Source organism: Chrysochloris asiatica, unplaced genomic scaffold (assembly GCF_000296735.1).
Source record: "Chrysochloris asiatica unplaced genomic scaffold, ChrAsi1.0 scaffold00305, whole genome shotgun sequence".
Taxonomy (NCBI): Eukaryota; Metazoa; Chordata; class Mammalia; order Afrosoricida; family Chrysochloridae; genus Chrysochloris; species Chrysochloris asiatica.
Window position 1 is genome coordinate 3,123,412 of NW_006408823.1, and position 17,130 is coordinate 3,140,541.

A 17,130-nucleotide genomic window follows, 5' to 3' on the forward strand; every position below is an offset into this window, starting at 1 on the left:
TAACACTCTTCCAGCCTCCCAATGTAACACTCTTCCAGCCTCCCAATGTAACACTCTTCCAACCTCCCAACTTAACACTCTTCCAGCCTCCCAACTTAACCCTCTTCCAGACTCCTCTTCTCTACCAGGTAGTCTGTAAGGAGAGTCCAGGTTGAGCCTGGGCATTTCCATACCCAGGGTGTAGGAATTAGTAGGACCCTTTAGTTTTTGTTGTTGTTGTTCATTATCATTGAATCCACCCTGACCCATGGCGACCCCAGGCACAATGGAATGAAAAGCTGCCCAGACTATGCCGGCCTCAGGATTGGATGTAGGTCAGAATTTTGGGGTCTGTAGGGTTTTTCTTAGTGGGTTTTAAGAAGCAGATCATCAGGCCTCTCTTCCTGGTCCATCTGGATGATCCACTGAAGCCTGTCCAGCATCCTAGCACTATGCAAAGCTGCACCAGACTGGTGGATATGTCTGAGATGCATTGGCTAGGTAGGGTCTAGCTTGCATACTGATTTTCCCAGGCCTGTGCATCTCTTCTCTTGCTGTCTGCTCTCTGCATTCTGTTCTAGCACACATTTGAATTGGAATGGATGGAACCCTAAGTCCTTTGGAAATCCCAATGCTGACTAGGTAGCATTCATCTTTAGAAACTTCTCAGACCCCAGTGAAAGTGTAGAAGGGCAGAAGGGACACTGAGCTTGCCCGGTCTCTCACTCTAGCTGTGCAACTTTGGATAGGCCCTTGAGCCACCACAGACCTCAACATCTCAATCCTCAGGACGGAGACTGGCCAGTCCCCACTTTACTGGAGTGTGAGAAGAGCAAATGCATCCACTCATGAAAGTTGCCTGGTGTCTAGTAAGCTCCTAGTAAAGTTAACCCCAAATCGATTTTGTGTCATGGTAGGATCAGCATTAGATTGCTAACCACAAGGTCAGTGGTTCAAACCCACCTACTGCTCCTCGGAAACACTTTATCGAGTCTTTATGAGTCAGAACCGACTCGATGGCACTTAACAACAAAATGTTATGGTGGTACCATGACACCTCATCTCTTCTTGATTTCAGCAGGTGGGTAACAGTGGCCAGGCCTTATGTTATCTTACAAAAGCCTTAGCTATTTCCAATCTAAAGGTACTATTTGTAATTGTTGTTGTTGTTATGTGCCATTGAGTCAGTACTGACTCATAATGACCTTATGCAGAACAGAATGAAACACTGCCCAAAATATTACCCCTTTAATATTTGTAATGAAGGGGTTAATATTTGTAATTACCCTGGTGGCACGGTGACTAAGCACTCAGCTGGTAAAGCTGATAGATTGGTGGTTCGAACCCAGCAATGACTGCATGAGAGGAAAGATCTGACAGTCTGCTCCTTTAAAGATTTCAGCCTAAATATACAACAAGAGGGATGTTGGCAGAAGAAATATGAAGGTATGGGAGGACAAAGGGAGGAGTGAAAGAGTTAAAAGGAAAAGAGGTAAATACTGTTAACTGATGGCATATGGAGGGGATTGTAATCATTGAAATGAAACGAAGTGTGTGATTTGTTGAATGTAAAACTGATGATCTGCTCTGCAAACCTTAAGCCTTCCAGAAAAAGAGGTTGCAGCAGTTCTGATCTGTCATATGGGCCTCAGTAAATCAAAAATCAACACAACACCACCAACAAATTCTGCCTGAATAGTCACTAATTTGCTCAGAAATATCATAGGCACAAACCAAGTTGAGAAGCCTCCTTTTTATTATTACTAATAATTTGAATACATTCCTTTTGTTGAGCCATGATGTCAGGGCTGGATTCTGTGCTAAGAGCTTTAGGTAATGGTGTCTAATCCCCCTCAACTGTAGGACATAGGTAATATTATTCATTTCACTTACCCTGACAACAGAGGGGTTAAGGGACATCCTGGCTTGCTTAGCTATTAAGAGACGTTCAGTACACAGCTTACAGACTCCAGAACTATTCTCTTGGTTGTTTTATTCTAGAACATCTTCTTGTTCACTAACCAAGACAAAGGTGGTGAAAAAAAAAAAAATCTCTCTTTATCTCCCTGCTTTTATGAGTGGAGGGAAGGAACACTGTGTGTACATGTAATATGATTTCATGTCAGAGGGGCAGAGAGTTTAAAATGTAACATAATGGTTAGGAGTCGGGCTGCTAATCTCAAGGTCAGCAGTTTGTAATTACCTGCAGTTCTGTGAGAGAAAGATGAGGTTTTCTGCTCATGTAAATATTTACAGCCTCAGAAACCCTGCACAGGGTCGCTATGAGTCGGAACCAACTCCATAGCACATCACCACCACCAGGGCATCAGGAAGGAGTCCTGGTATGGCTCTATAGGATAAAGTCGGTTTGAACTACAAGGTCAGCAGTTCAAACTCACCATTCACTCCTCAGAAACCCTGCACAGGGTCGCTATGAGTCGGAACCAACTCGATGGCACTTAGAAACCCCAGCAGCAAGAGCATCAAGACAGACAAGTCTTTGAATGGCACAGTTTAATACAAACCTTGACTTCTAACTGGAGGGTTAACAATTCTCTTCAACCCAGAGGTACTTCAGAAGAAATAGCTGGTGATCTAATCCCCCCTACACCCCCTCCGATAAAATATTGGGCCATTGAAAAACCAATGGAGCACAGTTCTTCTCTTATCACAGACGAAGCCACCCTGAGCTGGAATAGTCTTGCTGATAACTGGCACTGGTGTCAAGATGGAAGCTCTACAATCCATTCTCCTCCTTGCTTCTCCCTTAGTTTCTCCCGTACCTCCATGGAAACTGGGTGATTTGTTTGAATCTTCTCCTAACCTGGGGCTTAAGAAAACCAGCATGAGAGGTGCAGGTTCATCTTGTTGTTGAGAGACATCTTCTGCACAGCGAGGGTTTCCTCAGTCAGGGAATATGTATATGCTCAGCTGCATAATAGGAAGATTTTCAATGACTTTTTGATGTATCTTTAGGACTTGAGTATATTATCAGAGTGAAAAAAGCCATATACTCTTAAAATTTTTTCATTAGTCAAAGCTCTTATTAACTATTGCTTTGCCAGTTGGCATGTGACTGGAATGGAAGTCACATTGGCTAACAATAGACCATTACATAAACCCTTGTTGCGTTCTATTCCTTCGGATGGTTGTTGTTTCTGTTGGGTAGATTTCTACTCAGAGCAGCCCCAGGTGACACAATAGAATTGTCCCATAGGATTTTCTTTACTGTCATCTTTCCCCCCCTCCCCCACAAAAAATGTTTTATTGGTTCATCTTTTTCTTCAGAGAGTACAGATGGAATACAATTAATTGCTTTAGTACAAATGGTTGTTGCCGAAGGGCAGTGATTACAAGATTATTTAGATCCAAGTTATCTATAGAGAAAGTTATATGCATTGTCACAGCCAAGATTCACTGTTAAATCTTAATCTGTGCAAGTTTCTATTCTTAGAGATAGTACTAGATCATCTATTTGGTATATGATCTGGAGCAGGACTTGTCAAACTGAAATGTACATAGATAACCTGGAGATATTTTAGAATATAGATTCAGATTCAGTAGGGGCCAAGCAGGACCTGAGAGTTTGTATCTCTGCCTTTCTAACAAGCTCGAGAACTCCTGGTGTGGCACTGTAGGATAAGCACTGGACTGTGAAACACAAGGTCATTTGCTGTCATCTTTATTGGCGCTGACCTCAAGGTCTTTGTCCCATAGAGTCACTGGGTAGATTCAGACCTCCTACCTCTCAGTGAATAGGCAAGCAGTTACCTGTTATGCCATCAGGCCCCCTTGCTTCTGCAGTGCAGTCTATAAACCTTTCACCTGTCCTGCTCTCTTCCAGCTCAGAGGGAGCAAACTCACTAAACCCACCAACTTCTAGTGACCCTATAGAACAATGGAGTAGAATTGCCCGCGTATGGTTTCTGAGACTGTAAATCTATATGGAGGCAAACTGCCTCATCTTTCTCTTGTGAAGTGGAGCATGGGTTCAAACCACTGGCTTCAGTTAGAAGCCTGATGTGCTACCAAGGCTCCTTTAACTGGACCAAGGGTACAGCGATTCCTCATGATTGAGTGTTCTACTATGTGTTCCACATGGCGTGATCTCAAGCTTTGTAGATACCCATAAAATCATTTCACAGTATTCATATAAGTTACAAAGCTTCATCCAGTGCTTAAAATCAGCATCAGGATATTGTAGGCTTAAATTAATGGTATGTGATCTGTGTCCTCCAAGATTTAAAAATTATATTTCATTGTTAATTCAAGAACATAGTGATTATGGAATGCAAGGAGCACTTTTGTTTATTTTCAATGTGGTGCATGTGATTGTGTGAATTAGTAAATCTGAGGAGCATTCAGTTCTGTTTATTCCTGTGAGTGTAGGAACTGTTTCCAGTCTGTATCTGTTACTGCTTTTTATTTATTTATTTAAGTTTTTATTGTGGATTGAGTGAATGTTTACAGGGCAGATCATCAGTTTTACATTCAACAAATCATATACCTTGTTTCATTACAATAATTATAATCCCCTCCATGTACCATCAGTTACCAGTATTTCTCTCTATTCACTTTGTTGTTGTTGTCAAGTGCTGCTGAGTCAGTTCCGACCCATAGCGACCATGTATAGGGTTTTGGAACCTATAAATCTTCACAGGAGCAGAAAGCCTTGTCTTTCTCCTGCAGAACTGCTGGTAGATTTGAACTGCTGACCTTGAGATTAGCAACCAAACTCATAACCACTACACTAGCAGAGCTCCTTCTATTCACTTTAGCTCTTATTTATTATTATTTTTAAACATTCAGGCATATATAAGGATTTACACTAGTAAAGGACACATTCTGTAAGTTTGCCTCCTGGCCACCAGCTCTTAGTTCCTCTCTTCCCATGAATCTAGAGTCCTCAGCTGCTCCCTCTTTCCACGTCCCCATCTCTGGTATCACTGCTTCTCTGAATAAGGTCTTGCATTCTGCTTGTGCTCTTCTTCCTTGATGGTCCTAGGGTCCTTTTTTTCTGGACTGCAAGATTAACTACTCCCATTTTTGTTACAACACTTCTACCTTTACAATTGTGACAGTCACAATTAGTCATGATTGAATCATTGAAACAATTACTCACTATTGAATCATAAGACTCTTATCCCCATCTTTTTTTTATCAGACCCATCTAGACAAGATGAAAACTGTTCATTGGGGTCTCTTTCCCCCCCATATACTATTAAACAAAACTCCTCCTTGAAACCTTATAAGCCAGTCACTTCATGCCTATATCATCCCCTCATTTTAGGTAGCCAGTGTCTAAGTTGCCCATCCCTATCTACCCTGTGTACAGAGGGGATAGCATTGATACTTGATGTAAAGACTTCTTCCCTCTCTGTTGGTATTTAGAGTTACTACCTCCTTGAGTATAGGTCAAGTTCATCAAATTGTAGCAATTTACCCATGTTTTATCAAAAATTGTTTTGTTCTTTCTGTTACTGCTTTAATTTACAAAAATACAACTTACAGATTTTGGAACCACAACGTCAGTAATTCAAGCTCATCAGCCACTCCTCGGAAATCCTATACAGGGTCACTATGAATTGGAACCAACTCAGTAGCACTTAACAACAATAACATGGTATTTCTTTATAGAATTTCTTCCCCTGTGTACCTGGTTTGAAAATGATTTAAAATTAAGAAAGGTGTGTGACAGGGTTGTATTTTTTTCACCATACCTATTCAACCTATATGCTGAGCAAATAACCCAAGAAGCCGGGTTATATGAAGAAAAACGTGGCATCAGGATTGGAAGAAAACTCATTAACAACCTGTGATATGCAAATGATACAACCTTGCTTGCTGAACGTGAAGAGGACTTAAAATATTTACTGATGAAGATCAAAGAGCACAGCCTTCGGTATGGATTGCATCTCAATGTAAAGAAAACAAAAATCCTCACCACTGGACCAATAAACAGCATTCTTATCAATGGAGAAAAGATGGAAGTTGTCAGGGACTTCATTCTTCTTGATCAACTATCAACACTCATGGAAGCAGCAGTCAAGAAATCAAACAATGTATTGTATTAGGCAAATCTTCTGCACAAGACCTTTTTAAAGTGTTGAAGAGCAAAGATGTCAGCTTGAGAACTAAGGTGCGCCTGACCCAAGCCATGGTATTTTCAATAAACTCATATGTGTGTGAAAGCTGGACAGTGAATAAGGAAAATCATAGAATAATTGGTGCTTTTGACTTATGGTGTTGGAGGAGTATTTAAAATAGTATTCCTGGGCAGAGATGAATTTGCCCATCATATGGTTGTTAATTGCCAAAACATAAAGGCTGAAAAGAAGACTTTGAGAGGTGAAAAGAGATGCTTCCAGTGGTTAGAAAACATGGTTCATTAGAGTCACCAGGAGGGTTTATAGAAATACCAGTGACTGGAACCCCACTCCAGACCAATTGAATCAGAATTTCAGAAGATGGAAACACAGACATCATAATATATCTTAAATTCTCCTGCTGTCTCTTGTGAATAGTAACAATGGAGAACTGATGTAAGAAGCTGGAACAAGGAATAAAGGAATCAAGAGATTTCTTCATTTCATATATGCATGCACATATACATCCCACCATCCATATATCTCATCATCCATATGTCTGTCATCTATCCATCAGCCTTCCATCAGTCCATCCATTCATGTCTCCATCAAGCCATCCATATGTCTCTCCATCCTTCCATCTATCTATCATTCATCTATCCATCTCTCCTTCTTCCCATCCATCTGGCTCTCTATCCATGCATTCATCTCTCAATCTACCTATCCATCCATCCATCCATCCATCCATACTTCTATCCATCAGTCTTTCCATTCTGCTCTATATCCATCCATCCATCGATCCCACCATCTATCCATGTAATAAACACTTACTTATAATGTTGTGCTTCTGACACTGTTACTGAGTTGGCAATACAGCCGAGAACAAAACAGACATAGGTCTACCCTCAAGGAGCTTACATTCAAGCACGTTGAATCAAACCTTTCTTGACTGGTTAGAAATCAAGTCACGAGTAGTCATCACAAAAACCTACAACCTTTCAGGACAAAATCATATATACACAAATAATTTTCATGATGCTATTTAAAGAAACAAAAACCTATGCCAAAATAATTTAATTTAAAATATGTAATATATTCATATCACTTTATTAAACATTCTCCCATTCCTCATATCCCCTTGGTTTTACCTAGCATGTCAGGATACAACTTGGGACAAAAGGAAAACTATCAAACACCATGATGTTTTAACTCTGATTCCCAAATATTTTGGGAATTTCCATAAAACTGGATGCACATAAAGCATTCCTGATTTGGGGTCCCTAAGAGTGAGGGAAGGTGTTGCATTTGCCCAATTTGAGCCCACCTGTTCATGTGTTATCTGTTGGCACCAGCACATGCATTTGTGTGCCAGGACACAGAAAATTAAGTTGACCCGATGGTCTCTGACAGCAGCTTTCTGTTACAACGTGCAAATTAGATTAGGTTGAGGTAGAGGGCAGAGGAAACGGATGGCTTCATGGATTGATACTAGAATACTGATGACTTTAACCAGAAGGTGACTGGTTCTGGTCCTGCTTGGGTCATTGGTAATCACAAGTCCCTATTATTAATGTCTGTGCAGTGGCCTGTGGGAAAATGCATGGTTTCGTTTTTATTGGATTTTTACTTTACAGCCACACATCACATCGGTTGTGGACTTCATTGACCTTTATTCAGGAATATAAGGAAAGAAGGTCAAGGTGTGCATGAGTGATGGAAACTAAGGAAGCGAGTTGCCCCTTCACTGTTGCGTGTCCCCATTCTGCATATGTGACACATGAATTAGGTGAACAGGTTGTACTCCCTACCATCCTAAACAGCTTCCCTTGGGCTAAGGATGACACGTCATTTGTATTTCTCAAAGTATGCCTACACAGATATTTTCCCAACATGAAGCAGTCTAGCACAGACTCCAGCATTTAGCAGAACAATCATTTTATTGTAAAGAAATCTAAAATATCCCCGTCTCATCAAATACCTCAATTGACTCCAAAAGCATTTTTTCTCTTACTTCTGTTAAAGACAGGGAAAAGCTCCACCTCATCTTCTGCTTAAAGATCTTTTTCTTTTCATGACCATGTGCTACCCTGTTGGATAATATGATTTTGTAGAGCCTCTATGGTACAACCCTGCTCCATTTTAGCCCAAATAGGACTTTAATGACATAAATAGCCAGAGGAAAAGAAATTCAGATGTTCAAACATAACATGCATAAGAACCTACATATTGTATAGGAAAATCGGCCAGTGATGCACATAATGAAACAGAAACAACTGTCCCAGTGATCAGAGAGCGGTCTAGAGATTTTCCAGAATAAAATCCGAGGTTTTATTTGTCTAAATAATCTTGCCCTTTGAGGATTGCCTGACTTCTGCACGATTCCCATTTTAAATAGAGGTGAGGTTGGTTCTGATAAGAAGTAAAGTTACAGTTTTACAGGAGAGGATCCAACAACAACAACAACAAAACAGTTCTGAAACTGAATACCATTTTGAAAGTTTCTGAAGATTAAATAGAAAAATATCCATTGGGGCTTAACTAAAAGGCGAAAGGGAGAAGAAAAAAATCACATGGGAATCCATCCCTCTGTTCTCTGACACCCAGTGACAGAAATAATAATTATGTCCCTGTAAAATCAGACCCCCTTGTTACTTTTTAATGAAGTCTGTCTGATTCTGTGATATTTTGGGCCTAGGAAATGAAAGAGATGTTTTATTAAATGAAACGATGTCTACATAGGTGAAATAGCTGACTATAAGCGTGAATGGCTTATATCTTACAATAAAAAGCACATATATAAAACATTACAAGAACTCTGAATACAGTTCAAATAAACTTATTCCTCCAAGAGACCCAGTCTGTGCTGCCACTGGAATTGTTGTTAAGTGCCTTTGAGTCCGTTTCTAGCAGCCCGCATTTTGCATTTGAACCTTGGCAGAAAGCCACTGGAAAAGAAAGAATGGTTTTGCCTACCCCTCTTAGATCTTATGGCACAACGTCTGTTTCCTGCTGGAAGGAAAAATCTAATTCCCCTCTGCAAGCCCAGAAAAAAATAGGATCCTTTTTCAAATCCCATGCTGCTGACATGCCGGCAGAATTCACAGAGAGATGTCCCCAAACACAACAGTAAAATACCCTTTACCTGTTTAATGGTGGCTGTTTGACTTGCCAAGGTGGACAGTTTTCTGATATTCTCTCTCTCTTGCTCTTTTTTTGTTTTGTTTCCGTTCCTTTTTCTGTCCCTCCATTTCTCTTCCCTCCCTCCTCTCTCCTCTGCTTTGTTCTTTCTCTCCTCCTCCTCTTCCTTCCAACACTGAGTCATTTGGGTGCCATGTCAGCATCACTATTTGTAATAGCCAAATTCCAAGAAAGATAGAATTCCAAGGAAGCTCCTTTATTTAAGCAGACCTCCTCTGTTTCCTGAGCGGAACCATTTAGCTGGGCTTTTATTTTTCTTTACTTCTTAGTGCATGTAAAGGGATGACCCAGTACAGGTGGGCACCAAACAGAAGCCCGGGCAGCACACTGCTCAGGTGCTTGGCTACCAACCAACAGATCAGCGGTTTGAACCACCAGCCGCTCTGTGGTAACAAAGCTGCGGCAATCTGCTTCTCTAGAGACCCACAGCCATGGGGCCAGCTCTGCTCCTGTCCTATCCAGTTGCTATGAGTTAGAATCTACTCCAGAGCTGTGGGGTTTTGGTGCACACACACACACACACACACACACACACTCTCATAGGTCACCTGGAAGGTGATGGTTCAGAGGTAGCATTCTCGCCTTCTACGAGAGAGACTTAACAGTACTGTGGGATTAAGCCCTGGGCTGTGAGGTTGGTTTGAACCACAAGGTCGGTGGCTCAGAGTCACCACTCCTTGGAAACTCTATACAGGGTCGCTATGAGTTGTAACCGACGCAAAGTTACTAACAACAATGACATGAGAGAGACTGGAATGGCTGAGTGTAGAGAATTCTGTGTTCATATCATCAGCCTTTTATAACTGTCACCAGTGTGTAGTCCTGGTGTGGGAACAACAAGATTGGCAGTTCAATCCCACCAGCTACTTCTTGGAAATCCTATACAGGGTCTCTGTGAGTTGGAACTAACTGAAGGCACTTATCACCACCAACAGCAGTGCAGAGTGGTCGGTGGTATGACGAGGCATGGTGTCATCAGTTGGATGACTCAGTATCACGCTTCCCTCCACCCCCCTGGACCCCTTCCTGTAGTAGCAGACCTGATTTTGTTTGTTATCACTTTCAGTCATAGAGCAATATGCATCCGTGTAGTGGTACCTGAAGCACTTCTTAGATGATATGAATACAGGCAGACCTTGTTGTAGTGAGCCTCAGAGAGTTTTGTCATTGTGGTTTATGCACTGAAGGGTTGTGGCCAGCCCACCTCAAGCCAATCCATCGGCACCGTTTTTCCAACAGCATGTGCTTATGTCTCGTCTCTCATTTTCACACTATTACGAATGTTTGCATCATGCAGTTGCATACAGAACAGACTGGAGTCTCGTGGAGTAAAAAAAAAAATCCATCCGTGTGACTTGCTTTCCTGACATAGTCACTTTACTGTGGTGGTCTGGAGCTGAACCTGCAAATTTCCAAGGTCTGCCTGTGCATATAGCATACTTGTTTTGTGAAATCTTTCTACATCTAATTACCACAGTATTGGAATCTATGCTGTGTAAGCCTTTTGTGATTTTTCTTCATTTCCTTGGATTACGACCTCATTCTGAAAGTAAGTTCTTGATAGAGGGTCACAAATACCACTTAGCACAATACTGTGGGTAAAATACCAGAAAATTTGACAAAATCACTGACTGAAAACACCGGCTGTAAGATAAATAGGAGTGTGTGTTTATAGCATGTGCAGATGAAATCTTGTGGCATGAAGTGCCTTTGTAATTGGGTGCTAGCTACGGCTCTGATGGGAGCTCGTTGTTGTTGTTAGGTGCCGTTGAGTCCATTGTAACTCATTGCAGCCCTCTGCACAATGTAACCCAACACTACCCAGTTCTGCACCATCCTCACAGTTGTGATGTCTGAGCCCGCTGTCTCCGCCACTGTCTCAATCCATCTTGTGTGGGTGTCCCTCTTAGTTGATGACTCGCTACTTTGCCAAGCCATTTGTTATGTGCTGTCGAGTTAGTTACAAATTACAGCAATAGGGTTGCCAAGGAGCAGCTGGTGGGTTTGAACTGATAACCTTGTGGTTCACAGTGCAGCTCTGATCCTACAATGACACTGAGAATCCATTAGATGGCTCAGAAAGAAGTAAATGAGCATACCATTTTAGCTATGTGGGTATATGAATACATGGAAGCTGGTTTTATGAAAACTGTCTTTGTTGTTATTACTTACTCTAGGGATAGTTTCATAAATAAGAATAAATTTCTGCTGAAACACTGTGCAGCAGCCTCTACAGACTGTTTTTCTTTTTAATCCTAAATTATTTAATGTGGACATTCATACTTTTCTTTTTAAGTTTTATTATGAATTGGGTGATAGTTTACATGGGAGAACATCAGCTTTACAGTCATCCTGTCATATTTCATTTCATTGAAATGATTACAATTCCCTCAAAATGATTACAATTCCCTCCATGCATCATCATTCAGCAGCATTTGCTTCTATTCCCTCTGTTTTGGGATGTACACCAAAGCTCTCAGGAATATACAACCAGATAAACAACCAAAGGTCACACCCCGCAAGCCCTCTCCCCAGCTGTCAGCACACAGCTCCTCTCCCTCCCTGAGTCCAGAGTCCCCAGCCACTCTATCTCTCCACATCATTTTATCTGCCTTCATCTCAGGCATCACTGCTTCTCTGGATAGGATCCCGGGCTCCGCTCGCTCTTGTCCCTTGATGGTCCCAGGTACCTCTGCTCCTGGACTGCAAGATCAACCACTCCCCTGATTTTGTTACAAAATGTATAGACAGTCATTTGTATCACCCCTTCTGAAAGGGTCACCCAGTGTGGTTAGCACCCCTAACTGATGTCATTGGGAGTATCCCCCTTCTTGTCAGAACAATGATATGATTTTATCCTTAGAATCCAGTGACTCACAGGAAGAAATCTTGGCAAAGGCAGGACCATCAATATTGATGAGCCTCAAATGAGATTCGCCTTTCTTTTTCTTTTTCTTTTTTTTTAAATAGAGGTTTTGAAAAAAGAGTCATCTCATAATGTTCTAGAGTCCTGGTGTGGCGCTGTGTGTTAATGCGCTGGATTGCAAAGTTGGTTTGAACCGCAAGGTTAGCAGTTCAAAGTCACCAGCTGCTCCTTGTAAACCCTATACAGGGTCTCTAGTGGTTGGAACCAGTATGACGGCACACAACTTAATGTTCTGGATAGTCTAAGAGATTAACCCCAAAACCCACTGCTCTCATGTCCAATGCAGAGACCTTATAGAACAGAGGAGAACAGCCCCATAGAACATCCAAGTCTCTAAATCTTTACAGAAGCACATCTTCTGTATGTGGAGCAGCTGGTGGGTTCAAACCTACCGCCCACCTTTAGGTGTGCAGCCAAATGCTTAAACCAGTCTGCCTCCAGAGTAGGAATTATAACTCAGCCTGGGAGGATCCTCTCTTCTTAAAATAGACAGACAAATAGGTGGGTGGATGGGTGGATAAACAGAAGGAAAGGAGGAGGGAGGGAGGGACCAATGGGAGGAAGGGAAGGAAGGAAGGGACTAATGGGAGGGAGGGGAGGAAGGAAAGGACCAATGGGAGGAAGGGAGCAAGGAAAGGACCAATGGGAAGGAGGGAGGCAGGGATGGACCAATGGGAAGGGAGGCATGGAAGAAAGGGGCCAATGGGAAGGGGGAAGGAAGGAAGGGGCCAATGGGAGGGAGAGGAGGAAGGAAGGGACCAATGGGAGGGAAGGATTCACAGAAAGGAAGGAAGGAAGGTCTGGCACATCTCCCTCCCCTGGTGGGTTTGAACCACTGACCTCTCTGTTATTAGCTGAGAACTTCCATGCCTGCTTTGAAACACAAGCCCTATTTGCTCCAACTTCACTTTTTACCTGCAAAATGGCTTATAAAAATCCAAGGTCATTGTGTATCCTGTAGAAACAGCCCCAAGTCAGTTTTAATTTGTGTTATTGTTTTGGGGAGACAAAGATGGCATCCCTCTTCATTTGTCTTGGGACGCTCCACCTCATGCAAACATTTTGGGGTAATTTCCAGTCATTTTGTGCACTTTCTCTTCTTTTTCTAGTAAACTTGATTTTCACATTATTTCCCGGGATTGTTGTATGTCCTGGATGATACATATTAGAGAACCTTCTGATTACTGGATGCCGCAGAGTGCATGTATGTAGTGTGGAACTGAGGCCACTGGTGGGTGTCCACCCTGTGAGAGGTCGCATGGCTCTGCAGGTTATAAGGGGAAAACCTGGAAGCAGATGTTCTTCCTAGCAGTCACTGCTATACCCTCTAAGATGCTCAGCTTAGATTGAGCATTTCTGTCTTGTGTATACTTTCATGAAAGCCAGGCCATGATTTGAGCCTTCACAGTTTTCTAGATATATATTTGTTTCTGCATTTCTTTTAGATTCCTTGCGTATTATGTTTAGGAAAGCAATTTAATTTTTTGTTTTGTTTTCGTTGATGTTGAGGATAAATACAGCAGAATACTCACCAATTCAACAATTTGTACATGTTCAATTCAGTGACATTGGTGGCATTCTTTGACTCATGCAGCTATTCTCATCCTCCTTTTCTAAACCATTCCTCTATCATTAACATAAACTTGTTGTTGTTGTTGTTAAGTGCCGTCAAGTCGGTTCTGACCCATAGAGCATAAACTTACTGCCCCTCAATTTCCTCTGTAACCTTTTGAGTTGCTGTTGTCAGGCTGATCCCATATAGTGAAATCCTTAAAAGAGCACAATGCTCAAAGCATTCTTACTCCTTAAGCTAAAGTAATTGTCTCCATAAGCAACTGCCTTCTTTTCCATACGACCAGAAGAACTGGAGGATACAACTGAACATTTTGATCAAAGACTCTAAAGAAGCATCCTAATCAAAAGGGGGAGGAAATGTAGAACTGAGTCCCATATTTTTCTGGAATTTAGATATTCTGGCATCAGAGAGTCTGGATGAAATTATTGCTCTGAAATAGTATTTAAACGTTAACCAAAAAATATCACCTGAAGTCTTCATTGTACCTTCTTTAACTCTTCCATGCTAATAGTTTATTTTCTGATCTAAGCTTCCCTTCATGTCATTACTCCTTAGTTCTTAAATTCCTGGAAAAGAGCATGTTTATCTATTTTATCATTTTAGATAATGTTGTATGCAGTAGGTTCATTCACTATTTATTCAACAATTATTGGTTAGTACGGAGTCTGGCTCTGGTGCTGTAGGATAAGTGCTGGACTGCTAACTGGAAAGTCAGTGGTTCAAACCTACACACTGCTCCTCAGAGACCCTATACAGGGTGGCTGTGAATCAGAACCAACTTGATGGCACTTAACAGCAACTATTGATTAGCAAGTCATAGACACCAGGCCAATGTTATGAATAAAGATTTTGGATAAGACAGGAAAAGTCCCTGTCTTCCTTTCCAATGTTTGTAGTAGACTTTTTGTTTGTTTTAAAGCTAAAAATTTAAACAAAACGAGACTATAAAAATGACATTGGTAATATCATATCCAAGTGGAATACTAGATAGCACTGAAAAATGAAATAGAAAATGACTCTTAAAATTTTAATGTTGAAAAACCCACAGTGGCAAAAGAGTATGTTACTATTTATTGAAGTTTAGAAACTTGTAAAATAATGCAGAACACGTTTCTTGCTGGAGGAACTTTCGTGGCATAGTGGCTTATGCATTAGGTTGCTAACCACAAGTTTAGTACCAGCTGCTCTGTGGGAGAAAGTTGAAATTTTCTGTCTCAGAAATCAGGGCCTCTATGAGTCAGAAGAGAACCTACTCAACACCACACCACCGCCACCACCACTACTACACAACTATACCTCTTCATCTCTGTCTTTAGCAATATTATATCGACATACCTTCTTATGGATTCAGAGGTAGAGAGATAGAAAGGGTTAAGAAGGACCCTCTGAGTTATTTATTTCATCTATCATCTGCTATTTATTATTGTTGTTAAGTGACATCAAGGTGTTTCCAACTCATAGCAACCCTGTATAGGGTTTCCAAGGAACCACTGATGAGTTTGAGCCACTGACCTTGTGGTTAGCAGTCTAACGCTGATCCTGCAGAGACATCCACTCAGGGCTCCATTGCTTACCAGGACTCTTATATTGTTTACATCTTATTCGCTGAACTAGGTGGTGGGAAACAGGTTTGTATTATACTTTGTATTTCTTACATGTCTCAAGAATTGCGCATGAATTTTTTATATAGGAAACATTGATATGCTTGCTCCAAAATTTACTACCTTTTAAGCTATTATTTTGTCAGTTATTTCTTTGGTTGACTTGGCAGAACTTTATTGGTTTAGATAGTGGAAAGATTGAAAGGATCAGTTAAAATAAATGAAAAGGAAGTATGGTGGTTCTGAGAAACTTTGCCTTGGGCGCTTCCTCTCTAATGATCAGAGTGGCTAATAATTAGCCATGTGCATTTGGGGAAGAATGGTTAGCTCAGTACAGGTTCTATTTCACTTGAGTTACTCTCTATAGTCCTAAAGTTATTATCAAATAATGGCTCTTTTCTTCTGATAACAACTTTGAGGGCTTCTAGGAGAATTGTCTTTGTTAATAACATGTTCTTTGTCCCTCCCTTTTGTCTGGAACCATCACATAGTCTTGCTTTGTCTTTCATGATCTTGATATAAGCATATTTTTGTTGTTGGGTTCCATGGAATCAGTTCTGACTCATAGCAACTCCATATGACAAAGTAGAACTGCCCAGTAGGGTTTTCCTGACCATAATCTTTATGGAAGCAGATCTTCAGAGCTTTCTCCTGGGACCCACTGGGTGAGTTTGAAACACCATCCTCTCAGTTAACAGCCAAGAATTGAAATGAGGTGCCACCAGGGATCCTTTTGTTTAAGAGAATAGGTCAAATGGTTTGTGGCTGACCATCAGTCTGGGTTTGGCAGATTTTTGCTCATGAGTAGATCCGGGGCATGCTTCTCTGTCATGGATACTGCTGACAGGGTGGTGCTGTGCGTCCTCTCTATTCATCTCACTGAGAGACACATGGTGTTGGTGTTAACATCAACTTGTATCACTGCATTCAGGTGGTGTCTGCCATATTTCTCCACTCTAAAGTTTTGATGTGTTCTTTAGTAATAAATAAGTCACTTTTGGGAAAAATACTTGTAGACTTCATAAACACCCCATCTGCCATCGAGCTTTCATTCATGATTTTTACCATCTGTGATGGGCAGAAGAGTGTCCTCCAGCCAAAAGGTTCTGAACTCCTAACCCATGGTGACTGAACTTGTTTGGGAACAGGGTCTTTGAGGATTTTGTTAGTAGCTAACTAGTTAAGTTTGTTGTTGTGATTAAATGCTGACGAGTAGGTTCTGACTCATAGTGATACTCTAAAGGATTTCCAAGAAACAGTTGGTAGGTTTGAACTGCCGACCTTATGACTTTCAGACCAATGCTGATCCTACAGGGCCACACCAGGAGTCCGATGAGTTAAGTTATCATGAAGACATTTTCAAGAAGGATGGGTCTCCATCCAATGTGAGTCAAGTCCTTCTGAAAGAGTAGATGATACTCAGAAACACAGGAAGGACCATGTGAAGACACATCTACAAGCTAGTGGGTGCCAGTGGGTGTCAGGGTTACTGCAAGTTGGTAGAGACGAGAAAGGACCTCCCTCTAGGACCTTCAGAGAGAACATGGCCTGGCACACACACTGAGCTAGAACCCCAGCCTTTAGAACCCTGTGAGACAATCCGTGTTCTAGTCTGAGACGTTTTGTTAGAGCAGCACTATAAAATGCATGTGGCACACATTGTCAATTCTTGCCAGAATCACTTAAGACTGTGATGAGTATCACAGGACAATTTTTCTAACTCCAGTACCAGTGTGGCACTTTAGGATCAGCACTGGACTGGTA